Source organism: Vicugna pacos, chromosome 30 (assembly GCF_048564905.1).
Source record: "Vicugna pacos chromosome 30, VicPac4, whole genome shotgun sequence".
NCBI classification, from domain to species: domain Eukaryota; kingdom Metazoa; phylum Chordata; class Mammalia; order Artiodactyla; family Camelidae; genus Vicugna; species Vicugna pacos.
Window position 1 is genome coordinate 34,799,477 of NC_133016.1, and position 12,754 is coordinate 34,812,230.

The window sequence follows — 12,754 nt, forward strand, 5'->3', positions numbered from 1 at the left end:
CATGACCGCCAGTCCTAATAACGGCAGAGCTAGAAAATTCCACAAACCGGCAAATCTTAAAAGAATTCAGCAGTTCAAAACTTATCCTACAAGAATGGTTGAGAAATCTACCCTGAATAGAAAAGCAGCAAGATGAAATGGAAAGAAGAAACCATTATTGGAAATGCAAGAAGAGCAGGAGTGGCAAAGAAGAAACAAGAAGAAGGCAAGGAGGACATCAAAACCCTAAAGATGGGAGAGGGAAGCAGGAAATCATAGGTGATTGGAAGCACTCTCTTAAGTGAATCAGCTTATTTGACTCTCTGTTTCAAGCTTAAGGAGAGATGCATGGCCTGTCGTGTTTGCAATACAAGCGAGAAGCAGACCAACAAAGAATCAAACCAACAAACAAACACCAAAATGGTACGGTTGGCTGATATTTACCAAGGGAACCATGATTATTCAAAAGAAAATACTTAAGGTGATGTCAAGGATCATTCAGCATGCATCGACCCATTATCGCGGCTTGCATGTACTCAGCACACTGCTATTCGGAGGCGTGCATTCATATTCGTAAATTTTGATTCATAAGAACATATCGTGACCTAACCCTAATGCCGATTTGGAATCAAATGGATTCCTAGTCCGTGATGTAGACTTGTATGTCTTCCAACAGGATGAAGGAATGCCATATTCTAGGCTACGTAGAGAAGAATTGTAAGAAGCCTATAACAAAGGCAAGTAGCTCTGCCAAAGTGTACTAAGAGCAAAAGAGACTGACAGCAAAGTGCACATTGGGGTTGGTTTCATTTCTTGGAATTTCAGCCCCCATGAAACCAATGGATCCATGTCCTGAGAGTGCGGGTGTTTCAGCAGAAATCAGGCGACGCATATGTATTCCGGGTGTACGGATATTATAGGAACATAAGTCTCCTTTAGTGGGTCTCTGTGTACTGTGAACTGTTAGAAAGTTTAAAGACGTGTGAAACCATCAACTGAAAAGGGACACACTTCCCTCCATTGGTACTGTGCATAGAGATCTGAACAAAAGGAAAGAGGGAAGAAGAAAGGCCCATGGGACGCTAGTGGGTAGAATCACATTTACCTTAGGAACTTCTCGTCGGATGCAGCCCCTCCCCCAACACTGACAAGATGCAGCAGCCATTGGGGATGGCAGTTAGCGGTTGGATTCCAGGTGGAATGTTGGTGTGTACCGCGAGGCTTGTTGTGGCTGTTGGATCCTAGGTAACCGGGCAGAGTTCTGTGGGTGGATCAGTGTGATGGAGGGGCTGCCGCCCTCTGTGGAGCTTGGCTTAGGTGTTTGGTCCGGGAAGCTGTGTAAGTTCGAGATACTGCTGCTGCCCAAAGACCTGAGGTCACAGGTCCGTTTCCAGAACCTGAAAGGGCAGACAGTGGAAGATCTGCCTGTCATCAGCTTACTGGTGAGGCTCCGAGGTACTTTCAGGCTTGCCCAGTCCTGGTGAAGTCAACTTTAGGGGAGACACGAAGAGAAGCTGGCCGAAAAGCTGGCTGAACGGATTGAGGAGAGATGCGAACACATGGATGAGAGATGTTCTGCTGCAATGGAGAGTACTGGCGTGGAGACAGCTGTAGAGGATACCAGGCTCAAAAGACATTCATGAGACATATTGAACCTCGCTGATACTGGCAGAAACATACGGAGTGCCAACGTGGACTTGAGGAAGTTCCTCAATTCGCTTCTCCAAGAACGGGTCCAAGGTCCCTGACGTCTGCAAGAGAAGAGATGGCAGAGATGATCAAAACGCTCCTGTTCTTGGAAGAGGTCATGGGAATCCACACTTCCCAAGGGGCCTTCCCAAGCCATTCAGACCAGAATTCACCAAGCCCAGGTAAGCCTTTTCCCAGGTTTGGGCCTAGCTAGCAAGCACTTGCCTTCCCTCCCCTCCACACAGGCATCCATTTTGAAGGATCAGTAGCTGAGCTGCAATGAAGCCATTACGAGTAAAACAAGCCCCTCCTAGAATCAGAGTTCCTCCAGCTTCACACTCTGTGAACAACAGTGAACTCCTTAAAGGTCCAATAAACTTGGCTGAAATAGATAGGAATTGAATACTTAGCTCACACCTAGAAACGATGGCCTTCCGCTAGATTCAGCAAATGTTGTGTTTATGTCTTCCCTGGGGTGAAGGGAGTGTGGTAAGAGAGGGGAATCTGACTGAACTTGAATCTGTATTAGGCCTCAATTTTTCAAGACAGTATAGGTAAATAGTACAAGTCAGAAAGAGAACTGTACTGTAAAAGTCGCCAATGATATAAAAGACACAGCTTATGTGGATCGTCTTTCACTTGAGTCAAGCCCCCGTGGGCACTATATCATGCGGGTGCAGACTTGGTTGCGTTAAATGGCTTTACCCAACATGATCGGATGATTAAGCGTTCTCATCACTGATAGAAGAACACCTGGTTCTCCATAGACTAGCATAATTGCAGCAGGGTTCTCCTAGCTAGAATGCCTCTAGGTGCTTTTGGATTCAAACCTAAATGTATACATTTGGTTTCTTTCCTCTTGTATTTTCCTAGAGAGGGATGTTACCCCTTGAAATGCCAATATTGGCCAGTAGGTGTCATTGGGAGTAAAGGGCACCAATGCACAAGTGTATCCAAGTTTGGGGGTTATTTCAAGTTTCCAATAGTTATTTCATGGTTCCTGTTGGTTTCGGAGGCTTCAACCGTAAAGAGCCGACATGAACCCTTTAACAGTTTGGACTGCCAATTTGCATTCTATCTGTCTAGGTTTTCCGTCGAGCTGACAAAATGTTACCAAAATTGACAAGTCTGGCTTCTAGGTCGATTGAGTGTGTTTCAAAAAATAACTTCATTTTCGTATAACTCCCAAAACATGTAAATGAATTCTTTTAAACTTCTTAAAGACTGCAAATGAGATATCAACACAATGTCAAAACAGGTGTATTCGGACCATCCCTCCCACCACGGCTGTATAGAAACAAAGAGCTAAGCAAATATCACATTTCTGTGAAGTGTATCTGGATAGTGTTGATTCATCGATGCCCAGTTGGCAGAGAAGAAGTGCAACCTGCACTCACTCGCTCCCATGAACAGAGCAATGGAAACATCCACTCACCCAGCCCTTGGCACAGGACACTTGCCGAAGAGAGGTCTGTTACTTCCAAAGACAGGATGAGGCCTCAGGACACCTGGAAGCAGGAGAAGGCAAAGCAGGAAATGGAATCCAGTGAGGGTCTGACCCCTGGTGATGGAGCAACAAGGGTGAAACTCTGTTTAACTTGGATGCACACTCTCAAGTGGACAGGAGGCATGGAATAGAAGGTGATGTGCTGAGATTTACAAGAGTGCACAGCAGATGCTTGGCTGACAGAACTCAAAGAAACCAGCGCAAAATATCCCCACAGTTGATTCGGAGTCCAAGATCCCAGCTGCCACATTTGAGGTAGCAGAGGCAACGTTCTGTGAGGGATAGGGCTACGAATGATGGCACACGCTGAGTCTCAGGGATCTGGAGTGCATTGTGGGATGTGGTGGGTCGAATCAAGAGAGCAAACCAAAATGTGTACCAATGATAAAGCATCAAAACTGGTCACGTGGTTGAGATTACCAATATGTCCCATGGCCACACCCAGTGCATCTGCAGGACCAGGGACCAATTGGGCATTTTGCCAATAGAGCACGTGTGGGGCTGAATCAGAGATATCGTTCATCTGGTCTGAGGGATCCAGGGGGCCTTGGTTTTGAAATCAGAATGAAAAGACTTAGGATCTGCTACATTCATAACCTGGGCTGGGATTATGGTTTGGTTTGAGGCACAGGATGCGCAACAGCTGTGTGGTTGCCTTCGTGCACCCGTGCCACAAGGATGAGAGGACAAGGAAGATTGGTCCAAGTCCACAGCGTTAGAAGAGGAAGCATTACCTACAGCATTATCTCCCTAAAGCGGATGCTACATTTTGGATGGCACCAGCACGGTACGGCACCGAGGACACCAAGGTAGGTCTGCGGGATCATTCCAGCAGGCCCTGATATGTGACATCCATAGATATGCTTCCACTGGTGTTTCTGTAGACAGAGAAGCTCTGAGAAGAACTGCTTTCATTGGGACATTCCCGTGGAACTACAAAGCACAAGCGCACTCTCAGTTTGCTGTTTTGGAAACACTCCAAAATGACATAGAGCAGAATGCAGAGCTGAGAACCTTTAAAAGCTTCATTTCCACAAGAGGAAGTGTCCTGCGCACTTTCAGAATTGTGAGATAAGCATTACCAAAATGAAGTTATGCAAATCGAAATAGTATTGGTTTTTCATCAAAACTAATGCAACAACAGCAATTGGAGATATACCAGACAACACACACAGGAACACGATATGGCATCAATGTCTAGGAGAAATTGTCCGCACAGAAATCCCATGGAATTGCGTAGAGCCAAAAGTCTAAAATTTTCACTTAACAAAGCCCTAGAAGTCCACATTACATACCTGATATTACCTGAGCAGTAGAGGTGAAGAAGTACAGTAAAAGAAACAGGAAGTACCATTTTCAGTTCCAAAGATATTGAAGGCCCAAAAGATAAGCTTTCAAACAACTAGACTGCAAAACGCTATCCAGACCATGTGTTGAAAATGGAGGTCAGGAAATCACTGAAAAACAACAGTGTCTCAGAATCACATAAGGCAGAATACCGGAAAAGGGGAAGAGAAAGTCTAAAGACGAGCCAAAAAATATCAGGAAACTCAATGGATGTGATAATATCAGGGCTAAAATTTAGTCGTAAGCAGACTAGATAATGCAGAGGGACGCGTGAATGACTGTGAAGACATGGGATCAGAAAAACCTCGGTCAGAAGCAGACATAGGAAAGCAAGTGCAAAGCAATGTAAACATTGCTGTTGAACCCTGGGTTAAGACAGGGCATGAAAGACTAGAATTCATAAGGGTCCCAGATGGAAAAGCAAGAGATAAGGAAACAAAAAATGTCTGAAAATTTATCTGTAGAAAAATCAGACTGAAACTTCCTGAAAGCCAAGAAAGAATCATGTATGCGAATTCAGGAATTACACAGCATCCAAAGGAGGTGGAATCCCAATAGACCTACCAGCAGCTGTATGATTCAAATCAACAAAGCTCACGAATATCACAGTGATTTAAAATGCACCTGGAGGAAACAACATAGTCACAAGGGAACCTCAAGAGGGGATTCAGCTGATATCTCGGCAGCAATATTGCAGGAGAGGGAGGAGTGCCAGGACACAGACCATATCCTGAATGGCCAAATGCTGCCACCTAGGGGAGCCTATGCCACATGACCGCCAGTCCTAATAACAGCAGAGCTAGAAAATTCCACAAACCGGCAAATCTTAAAAGAATTCAGCAGTTCAAAACTTATCCTACAAGAATGGTTGAGAAATCTACCCTGAATAGAAAAGCAGCAAGATGAAATGGAAAGAAGAAACCATTATTGGAAATGCAAGAAGAGCAGGAGTGGCAAAGAAGAAACAAGAAGAAGGCAAGGAGGACATCAAAACCCTAAAGATGGGAGAGGGAAGCAGGAAATCATAGGTGATTGGAAGCACTCTCTTAAGTGAATCAGCTTATTTGACTCTCTGTTTCAAGCTTAAGGAGAGATGCATGGCCTGTCGTGTTTGCAATACAAGCGAGAAGCAGACCAACAAAGAATCAAACCAACAAACAAACACCAAAATGGTACGGTTGGCTGATATTTACCAAGGGAACCATGATTATTCAAAAGAAAATACTTAAGGTGATGTCAAGGATCATTCAGCATGCATCGACCCATTATCGCGGCTTGCATGTACTCAGCACACTGCTATTCGGAGGCGTGCATTCATATTCGTAAATTTTGATTCATAAGAACATATCGTGACCTAACCCTAATGCCGATTTGGAATCAAATGGATTCCTAGTCCGTGATGTAGACTTGTATGTCTTCCAACAGGATGAAGGAATGCCATATTCTAGGCTACGTAGAGAAGAATTGTAAGAAGCCTATAACAAAGGCAAGTAGCTCTGCCAAAGTGTACTAAGAGCAAAAGAGACTGACAGCAAAGTGCACATTGGGGTTGGTTTCATTTCTTGGAATTTCAGCCCCCATGAAACCAATGGATCCATGTCCTGAGAGTGCGGGTGTTTCAGCAGAAATCAGGCGACGCATATGTATTCCGGGTGTACGGATATTATAGGAACATAAGTCTCCTTTAGTGGGTCTCTGTGTACTGTGAACTGTTAGAAAGTTTAAAGACGTGTGAAACCATCAACTGAAAAGGGACACACTTCCCTCCATTGGTACTGTGCATAGAGATCTGAACAAAAGGAAAGAGGGAAGAAGAAAGGCCCATGGGACGCTAGTGGGTAGAATCACATTTACCTTAGGAACTTCTCGTCGGATGCAGCCCCTCCCCCAACACTGACAAGATGCAGCAGCCATTGGGGATGGCAGTTAGCGGTTGGATTCCAGGTGGAATGTTGGTGTGTACCGCGAGGCTTGTTGTGGCTGTTGGATCCTAGGTAACCGGGCAGAGTTCTGTGGGTGGATCAGTGTGATGGAGGGGCTGCCGCCCTCTGTGGAGCTTGGCTTAGGTGTTTGGTCCGGGAAGCTGTGTAAGTTCGAGATACTGCTGCTGCCCAAAGACCTGAGGTCACAGGTCAGTTTCCAGAACCTGAAAGGGCAGACAGTGGAAGATCTGCCTGTCATCAGCTTACTGGTGAGGCTCCGACGTACTTTCAGGCTTGCCCAGTCCTGGTGAAGTCAACTTTAGGGGAGACACGAAGAGAAGCTGGCCGAAAAGCTGGCTGAACGGATTGAGGAGAGATGCGAACACATGGATGAGAGATGTTCTGCTGCAATGGAGAGTACTGGCGTGGAGACAGCTGTAGAGGATACCAGGCTCAAAAGACATTCATGAGACATATTGAACCTCGCTGATACTGGCAGAAACATACGGAGTGCCAACGTGGACTTGAGGAAGTTCCTCAATTCGCTTCTCCAAGAACGGGTCCAAGGTCCCTGACGTCTGCAAGAGAAGAGATGGCAGAGATGATCAAAACGCTCCTGTTCTTGGAAGAGGTCATGGGAATCCACACTTCCCAAGGGGCCTTCCCAAGCCATTCAGACCAGAATTCACCAAGCCCAGGTAAGCCTTTTCCCAGGTTTGGGCCTAGCTAGCAAGCACTTGCCTTCCCTCCCCTCCACACAGGCATCCATTTTGAAGGATCAGTAGCTGAGCTGCAATGAAGCCATTACGAGTAAAACAAGCCCCTCCTAGAATCAGAGTTCCTCCAGCTTCACACTCTGTGAACAACAGTGAACTCCTTAAAGGTCCAATAAACTTGGCTGAAATAGATAGGAATTGAATACTTAGCTCACACCTAGAAACGATGGCCTTCCGCTAGATTCAGCAAATGTTGTGTTTATGTCTTCCCTGGGGTGAAGGGAGTGTGGTAAGAGAGGGGAATCTGACTGAACTTGAATCTGTATTAGGCCTCAATTTTTCAAGACAGTATAGGTAAATAGTACAAGTCAGAAAGAGAACTGTACTGTAAAAGTCGCCAATGATATAAAAGACACAGCTTATGTGGATCGTCTTTCACTTGAGTCAAGCCCCCGTGGGCACTATATCATGCGGGTGCAGACTTGGTTGCGTTAAATGGCTTTACCCAACATGATCGGATGATTAAGCGTTCTCATCACTGATAGAAGAACACCTGGTTCTCCATAGACTAGCATAATTGCAGCAGGGTTCTCCTAGCTAGAATGCCTCTAGGTGCTTTTGGATTCAAACCTAAATGTATACATTTGGTTTCTTTCCTCTTGTATTTTCCTAGAGAGGGATGTTACCCCTTGAAATGCCAATATTGGCCAGTAGGTGTCATTGGGAGTAAAGGGCACCAATGCACAAGTGTATCCAAGTTTGGGGGTTATTTCAAGTTTCCAATAGTTATTTCATGGTTCCTGTTGGTTTCGGAGGCTTCAACCGTAAAGAGCCGACATGAACCCTTTAACAGTTTGGACTGCCAATTTGCATTCTATCTGTCTAGGTTTTCCGTCGAGCTGACAAAATGTTACCAAAATTGACAAGTCTGGCTTCTAGGTCGATTGAGTGTGTTTCAAAAAATAACTTCATTTTCGTATAACTCCCAAAACATGTAAATGAATTCTTTTAAACTTCTTAAAGACTGCAAATGAGATATCAACACAATGTCAAAACAGGTGTATTCGGACCATCCCTCCCACCACGGCTGTATAGAAACAAAGAGCTAAGCAAATATCACATTTCTGTGAAATGTATCTGGATAGTGTTGATTCATCGATGCCCAGTTGGCAGAGAAGAAGTGCAACCTGCACTCACTCGCTCCCATGAACAGAGCAATGGAAACATCCACTCACCCAGCCCTTGGCACAGGACACTTGCCGAAGAGAGGTCTGTTACTTCCAAAGACAGGATGAGGCCTCAGGACACCTGGAAGCAGGAGAAGGCAAAGCAGGAAATGGAATCCAGTGAGGGTCTGACCCCTGGTGATGGAGCAACAAGGGTGAAACTCTGTTTAACTTGGACGCACACTCTCAAGCGGACAGGAGACATGGGATAGAAGGTGATGTGCTGAGATTTACAAGAGTGCACAGCAGATGCTTGGCTGACAGAACTCAAAGAAACCAGCGCAAAATATCCCCACAGTTGATTCGGAGTCCAAGATCCCAGCTGCCACATTTGAGGTAGCAGAGGCAACGTTCTGTGAGGGATAGGGCTACGAATGATGGCACACGCTGAGTCTCAGGGATCTGGAGTGCATTGTGGGATGTGGTGGGTCGAATCAAGAGAGCAAACCAAAATGTGTACCAATGATAAAGCATCAAAACTGGTCACGTGGTTGAGATTACCAATATGTCCCATGGCCACACCCAGTGCATCTGCAGGACCAGGGACCAATTGGGCATTCTGCCAATAGAGCACGTGTGGGGCTGAATCAGAGATATCGTTCATCTGGTCTGAGGGATCCAGGGGGCCTTGGTTTTGAAATCAGAATGAAAAGACTTAGGATCTGCTACATTCATAACCTGGGCTGGGATTATGGTTTGGTTTGAGGCACAGGATGCGCAACAGCTGTGTGGTTGCCTTCGTGCACCCGTGCCACAAGGATGAGAGGACAAGGAAGAGTGGTCCAAGTCCACAGCGTTAGAAGAGGAAGCATTACCTACAGCATTATCTCCCTAAAGCGGATGCTACATTTTGGATGGCACCAGCACGGTACGGCACCGAGGACACCAAGGTAGGTCTGCGGGATCATTCCAGCAGGCCCTGATATGTGACATCCATAGATATGCTTCCACTGGTGTTTCTGTAGACAGAGAAGCTCTGAGAAGAACTGCTTTCATTGGCACATTCCCGTGGAACTACAAAGCACAAGCGCACTCTCAGTTTGCTGTTTTGGAAACACTCCAAAATGACATAGAGCAGAATGCAGAGCTGAGAACCTTTAAAAGCTTCATTTCCACAAGAGGAAGTGTCCTGCGCACTTTCAGAATTGTGAGATAAGCATTATCAAAATGAAGTTATGCAAATCGAAATAGTATTGGTTTTTCATCAAAACTAATGCAACAACAGCAATTGGAGATATACCAGACAACACACACAGGAACACGATATGGCATCAATGTCTAGGAGAAATTGTCCGCACAGAAATCCCATGGAATTGCGTAGAGCCAAAAGTCTAAAATTTTCACTTAACAAAGCCCTAGAAGTCCACATTACATACCTGATATTACCTGAGCAGTAGAGGTGAAGAAGTACAGTAAAAGAAACAGGAAGTACCATTTTCAGTTCCAAAGATATTGAAGGCCCAAAAGATAAGCTTTCAAACAACTAGACTGCAAAACGCTATCCAGACCATGTGTTGAAAATGGAGGTCAGGAAATCACTGAAAAACAACAGTGTCTCAGAATCACATAAGGCAGAATACCGGAAAAGGGGAAGAGAAAGTCTAAAGACGAGCCAAAAAATATCAGGAAACTCAATGGATGTGATAATATCAGGGCTAAAATTTAGTCGTAAGCAGACTAGATAATGCAGAGGGACGCGTGAATGACTGTGAAGACATGGGATCAGAAAAACCTCGGTCAGAAGCAGACATAGGAAAGCAAGTGCAAAGCAATGTAAACATTGCTGTTGAACCCTGGGTTAAGACAGGGCATGAAAGACTAGAATTCATAAGGGTCCCAGATGGAAAAGCAAGAGATAAGGAAACAAAAAATGTCTGAAAATTTATCTGTAGAAAAATCAGACTGAAACTTCCTGAAAGCCAAGAAAGAATCATGTATGCGAATTCAGGAATTACACAGCATCCAAAGGAGGTGGAATCCCAATAGACCTACCAGCAGCTGTATGATTCAAATCAACAAAGCTCACGAATATCACAGTGATTTAAAATGCACCTGGAGGAAACAACATAGTCACAAGGGAACCTCAAGAGGGGATTCAGCTGATATCTCGGCAGCAATATTGCAGGAGAGGGAGGAGTGCCAGGACACAGACCATATCCTGAATGGCCAAATGCTGCCACCTAGGGGAGCCTATGCCACATGACCGCCAGTCCTAATAACGGCAGAGCTAGAAAATTCCACAAACCGGCAAATCTTAAAAGAATTCAGCAGTTCAAAACTTATCCTACAAGAATGGTTGAGAAATCTACCCTGAATAGAAAAGCAGCAAGATGAAATGGAAAGAAGAAACCATTATTGGAAATGCAAGAAGAGCAGGAGTGGCAAAGAAGAAACAAGAAGAAGGCAAGGAGGACATCAAAACCCTAAAGATGGGAGAGGGAAGCAGGAAATCATAGGTGATTGGAAGCACTCTCTTAAGTGAATCAGCTTATTTGACTCTCTGTTTCAAGCTTAAGGAGAGATGCATGGCCTGTCGTGTTTGCAATACAAGCGAGAAGCAGACCAACAAAGAATCAAACCAACAAACAAACACCAAAATGGTACGGTTGGCTGATATTTACCAAGGGAACCATGATTATTCAAAAGAAAATACTTAAGGTGATGTCAAGGATCATTCAGCATGCATCGACCCATTATCGCGGCTTGCATGTACTCAGCACACTGCTATTCGGAGGCGTGCATTCATATTCGTAAATTTTGATTCATAAGAACATATCGTGACCTAACCCTAATGCCGATTTGGAATCAAATGGATTCCTAGTCCGTGATGTAGACTTGTATGTCTTCCAACAGGATGAAGGAATGCCATATTCTAGGCTACGTAGAGAAGAATTGTAAGAAGCCTATAACAAAGGCAAGTAGCTCTACCAAAGTGTACTAAGAGCAAAAGAGACTGACAGCAAAGTGCACATTGGGGTTGGTTTCATTTCTTGGAATTTCAGCCCCCATGAAACCAATGGATCCATGTCCTGAGAGTGCGGGTGTTTCAGCAGAAATCAGGCGACGCATATGTATTCCGGGTGTACGGATATTATAGGAACATAAGTCTCCTTTGGTGGGTCTCTGTGTACTGTGAACTGTTAGAAAGTTTAAAGACGTGTGAAACCATCAACTGAAAAGGGACACACTTCCCTCCATTGGTACTGTGCATAGAGATCTGAACAAAAGGAAAGAGGGAAGAAGAAAGGCCCATGGGACGCTAGTGGGTAGAATCACATTTACCTTAGGAACTTCTCGTCGGATGCAGCCCCTCCCCCAACACTGACAAGATGCAGCAGCCATTGGGGATGGCAGTTAGCGGTTGGATTCCAGGTGGAATGTTGGTGTGTACCGCGAGGCTTGTTGTGGCTGTTGGATCCTAGGTAACCGGGCAGAGTTCTGTGGGTGGATCAGTGTGATGGAGGGGCTGCCGCCCTCTGTGGAGCTTGGCTTAGGTGTTTGGTCCGGGAAGCTGTGTAAGTTCGAGATACTGCTGCTGCCCAAAGACCTGAGGTCACAGGTCAGTTTCCAGAACCTGAAAGGGCAGACAGTGGAAGATCTGCCTGTCATCAGCTTACTGGTGAGGCTCCGAGGTACTTTCAGACTTGCCCAGTCCTGGTGAAGTCAACTTTAGGGGAGACACGAAGAGAAGCTGGCCGAAAAGCTGGCTGAACGGATTGAGGAGAGATGCGAACACATGGATGAGAGATGTTCTGCTACAATGGAGAATACTGGCGTGGAGACAGCTGTAGAGGATACCAGGCTCAAAAGACCTTCATGAGACATATTGAACCTCGCTGATACTGGCAGAAACATACGGAGTGCCAACGTGGACTTGAGGAAGTTCCTCAATTCTCTTCTCCAAGAACGGGTCCAAGGTCCCTGACGTCTGCAAGAGAAGAGATGGCAGAGATGATCAAAACGCTCCTGTTCTTGGAAGAGGTCATGGGAATCCACACTTCCCAAGGGGCCTTCCCAAGCCATTCAGACCAGAATTCACCAAGCCCAGGTAAGCCTTTTCCCAGGTTTGGGCCTAGCTAGCAAGCACTTGCCTTCCCTCCCCTCCACACAGGCATCCATTTTGAAGGATCAGTAGCTGAGCTGCAATGAAGCCATTACGAGTAAAACAAGCCCCTCCTAGAATCAGAGTTCCTCCAGCTTCACACTCTGTGAACAACAGTGAACTCCTTAAAGGTCCAATAAACTTGGCTGAAATAGATAGGAATTGAATACTTAGCTCACACCTAGAAACGATGGCCTTCCGCTAGATTCAGCAAATGTTGTGTTTATGTCTTCCCTGGGGTGAAGGGAGTGTGGTAAGAGAGGGGA

At 45.4% G+C, this 12,754-nt stretch overlaps 2 long non-coding RNA genes across 2 annotated transcripts; both read right to left on the minus strand.

The window, feature by feature from the left end:
• Nucleotides 1-1,536: 1,536 nt before the first annotated feature.
• On the minus strand, nt 1,537-6,549 carry LOC140690403 (uncharacterized). The gene is made up of 3 exons (XR_012065673.1): nt 6,377-6,549; nt 3,104-3,176; nt 1,537-1,730 (listed from the first exon to the last, which is right to left on the minus strand). It is a non-coding gene; the product is annotated as an uncharacterized lncRNA (long non-coding RNA).
• Nucleotides 6,550-6,828: 279 nt separating this feature from the next.
• LOC140690402 (uncharacterized) lies at nt 6,829-11,841 on the minus strand. Its single transcript, XR_012065672.1, has 3 exons — nt 11,669-11,841; nt 8,396-8,468; nt 6,829-7,022 (listed from the first exon to the last, which is right to left on the minus strand). It is a non-coding gene; the product is annotated as an uncharacterized lncRNA (long non-coding RNA).
• Nucleotides 11,842-12,754: the final 913 nt, after the last annotated feature.